Below are 4,390 nucleotides of genomic sequence, written 5' to 3' on the forward strand. Positions count from 1 at the left end.
AAAGGAAGGCTTTATTTGTGATGGACTGGGCTATATCCACTACTTTTTGTTGGATCTTCTGTTCAAGGGCATTGGTGTTTCCATTATAGGCTGTGATGCAGCCTATTAATATACTCTCCACCACACATCTATAAAAGTTTGTCAAAGTTTTAGATGACATGCCATATCTTCATAAACTCCAAAGTAGATGTGCTGCCTTGCTGTCTTCATAATTGCACTTATGTGCTGAGCCCAGGACAGGTCTTCTGAAATGATAACACCAAGGAATTTAATGTCGATGACCCTCTCCACCTCTGATCCCCTGATGAGGACTGGCTTATGGACTTCCGGTCTCCTCCTCCTGAAGGCAATAATCAGCTCCTTGGTCTTGCTAACATAGAGTAAGATGTTGTTGTTGTGGTGCCATGCAGCCAGATTTTCAATCTCAATCCTGTACACTGATACGTATCCACTTGTGATTTGGCCAATGACAATGGTATCATCAGCAAACTGGTAATTTATAGTAATTTTTATACTGTACTGTTGCTGCAAGACAACAAACTTCTCGATATATGTCAGCAATAAAAAATCTGATTCTGATTCTCAATGCTTTTTTGATTTAAGATGATTTAAACCATTGAGAAACTCTGAAAGCATTCAAGTGGGTACTGAGGAAATTCAATACTCAGTCTTTACTATAGCATAAATGACAAAAAGTTACCAGGCAAATCCAGAAAGGAGATAAAAAGGAAAATAACTTGTTGACCTTTGAAGGGGATGAAATTTAAGAACACACAGGATTTGTTGTGGTTTTTATGGTATTATTTTTGGTGAGACCATACCTGGAAAACTGTACACATTTTGGTCTTCTTATCTAAAAAGTATATAGTAGCATTGGAAATAGTCCAAAAGTGACTCACAAAGCTAATTCCTGGATTGAAGGAGTTGTATTATCAAGAGGGGGTAGTAGTTTGTGTGCCTCTGGAATGAGGGAGGAAGCTGGAATTGTCTGTTTGGGATTCCTCCAGGTCCACATCCCAAAGATGTACGTTCAGGGAAGGTAAATTGTGGGCATGCTATAATGGTGACAGAATCATGGTTGCCAGCACAATCCACACTGATCTGATTTGATGCAAGCAATGCATTTTACTGTATGTTTTGATGATTTGATGTGCTTATGATAAATACAGCTAACCATTTAATCTTTCATAATTCTTCAGAGGAGTGACAGTCACTCATGTAAGATTCTAAGGGGGCCTGACAGAAGAGACGTGAAATTGTTTTCACTCGTAGGAAATTCATGAGCAAGGAACATTGTGACAAAATGAGAGGCCCGTTGTTTATAACTGAGGTCCATAGAAATTTATTGTCTCAGAAGAGCCAATTTCTGGAATATCCTGTTCCCAGAAGTGGCTGATATCAGATTATTAAATATATTTCAGTTTGTTATAGATAAATGGTTGAAAGATAAAAGAATCAAGAGCTTTGGGCAACTGGCATAGAAGGGGGACAATGGTCAGCATTGATCAGCCATGGCCAAACTAAATGGCAGACCTGGCGTGACTCTTACTTCTATTCTCTCATTGGACCAATCAAGAACTTTAGAACTTAGCAATATGATTGAACGCATAAACTCTTCTCAGGCTTCCAGCTGAGTCCAAGTGTCGATTTTAACCGACGTTTTGATGACAAACTCTTCCATCTTCATCAGGGATAATGCCTGGGCATGTCAAGACTGGTGGTATATATACCCCTGTTGTCAGTCTCTCCTGGTTGGTTAGTCCTCAACTAAACAGGTTACTGCTGTCCTACCTTGTTTAAAATCATATTCCTGTTCTTACTAGGAGCAAGACCTCAATCTTTGTCGAAATTCTTATTCTCTAGTCATATTTCAATGGCTTCCTTCACTGGGAGGTCCCACAACCCACTAGTGTGGCACAGTAGTTTTTTGCTGTTTAAGTCAATCCTGCGGTCAATGTTCTGCTACTGCCGAATGTTCTGCTACTGGGTTTCTCCAGTAGCCCAAACGGATTCACCTCCTGTATTCCTATGTGGAGCTATTTATATTGGCCAGTCAGGGTGCATGGTAGAAACCTGCATTAAAGGCTAGACTAGATATTCTGTAACAATCAAGATAGAATTTTGAGTACAGAAGTTGTTGAGCTTCTAGGAACAAGCGCTCATAACATTGTTAGTCTTGAAGTTTTTTGAGAGACTATAGCAGTAATAACCAAAGCCATTAAATTGAGATTCTAACGGGCAAAGTTTGTGCAGATGCAGTAAAGACTTCAGAAGGTAAACTAGAAGGAACTGCTTGATGTTGAGTCAGTTGAGGTACTTGGGGTCGATTTAAAGAGGTAATACATGCAGTGCAGGAAATGTTTATACCCAAGGTCGGGAGAGGTAATTAAAACAATAGATAAGCTGCATGGATGAATAAAGATATACATAAAAATAGTGAAGAAAAGTCAGCTATGAGAAGAATACAGAAATAGTAATAATGATGTTAACTGTAGGGCATATGAAAATACGAGAACTATATGCAAGAGGGAAATTCAGATTGCCCAAAGGCTGGTTTGGAAGGATATTTCTGTTAATGCTAAGACTGACCCTAAGATATTTTGTCAATACCTTAGTAGTAAAAGAAAAATCAAGGAGGAAGTTAAGTTTATTAGGAATAACAGTGGAGTGTTAAATTATGCAGAGAAGGCCATAGTGGATCCTCTTGACTCATATTTTGCTAAAGTATTCAACTGCAAAGATGTTGGCAATACGCCAGTAAGTGTAGAGAAAAATAAAGTTCTTTTAAGTGACTTAGAGATCTTAGAAAGTGAGATCCTGCTTCAGCTGAAAAGTCTGAAAGTTAATAAATCTCCAGGGCCAGACAACATGTATCCAAGGGCACTTAAAGAGATCTGCAATTTATATCCAAAACCTCTAAAATGTATTTTTTAAAAGTTATTGAAGACTGGTGAAATCCTGAAGGTTTGGAAATGAGCTAACACTGTCCCAGTATATAGGAAAGCTGACTGCACTTACCCTGGTAACTATAGACCGATAAGATTAATGTGTATCACAGGCAAGATAATGGAAACTATATAATAAGAATGAGATGGAAAAGCAATTGAAAAGAATAGGCATGTTAACAGAAAGCCAGCATGAGTTTAGAAAGGGGAAATCATGTTTTACTAATATGCTGGAATTCAATGAAGAGGTAACTAAAATTTATCATAACAATAGAGTGGTTGATAGCATTTACTTGGATTTTCAGAAGGCTTTTGACAAGATATCTCACGAGAGGTTAATAATCAAATTACAGCATTTAGGGAATCAGGGCAAGGTGTGCGCATGGATGTGGAATTGGCTCAAAAACAGAAGACAATGAGTTATGGTGAGAGGGTCATTTTCACACCTAGAAGATGTTAAAAGTGGGGCTTTGCAGGGACTGGTTTTTTGGCCACTGCTGTTTTTACTTTACATTAATGATTTGGATAAGCACATTACAAATAAACAAGTAAAGTTTGCTGACGATACAAAATTAGGGGGATGGGCTGATAACATTCACGCAGCAGAAACAATGCAGTTAGATCTAAACAAAATCCAGATGTGGGCAGATGATTTAAGTATATTTAAAGTATTATATATATGTGGTAGAAATATTAGATTTAGGTATGCAATGGGGAGGGTTGGCCTTGAGTTAGGAAGTATATTGTATGAGAAGGATTTGGGCATCCTGGTAGACACATCACTATCAACATTTAGACAATACATAGACGTGATTAGGAAGTCTAATAGAATGTTGGGCTATGTAATGCATTTAGTGGAGTTCAAGTCTAGAGATGTTCTACTTAAGCCTTTATAATTTGCTTGTAGGGCCACACTTGAATACTGTGTGCAATTTTGGTCTCCATATTGTGTGAGGGATGTGAAGGCACTGGAAAGAGACCAGAAAAGGGTGACTAGATTCATTCCAGGTCGGCAGAGTATGAGCTATGAAGAATTAAATCTTTTTAGCCTAAGTAGATGTAGAATGAGAGGAGAGATGAGAGAAGTTTTCAAAATCGTTAAGGGTATAAGTAAGGTGGATTCAAGCTGCTACTTCAAAATTAATCCATCAGCAAGGACGTAGGAGCAGACTGGTTAAAGAAAAGATTTCAGATTTACCATCAGGAAGTATTTTGTTACATAGTGAATTGTGGACACATGGAACAAACTACCTAGAGCAGTACCTTAGAGACTTTCAATTCTAAACTAAATAGTTATTTCAACACACTATGTGAAAAGAAATCTGGCAAGCTTTGTTGGGCCATGTGGCCTGTTCTTGTCAAAAACTTTCTAATGTTTTAAGTTGCTGAGTTAATTTTTTGTTGGGCAGAAAAATGTCACAACGGCTCTAAAGAAAGTGATTTTC

The sequence above is a fragment of the Hypanus sabinus genome, chromosome 6 (genome assembly GCF_030144855.1).
Source record: "Hypanus sabinus isolate sHypSab1 chromosome 6, sHypSab1.hap1, whole genome shotgun sequence".
Classification (NCBI taxonomy): domain Eukaryota; kingdom Metazoa; phylum Chordata; class Chondrichthyes; order Myliobatiformes; family Dasyatidae; genus Hypanus; species Hypanus sabinus.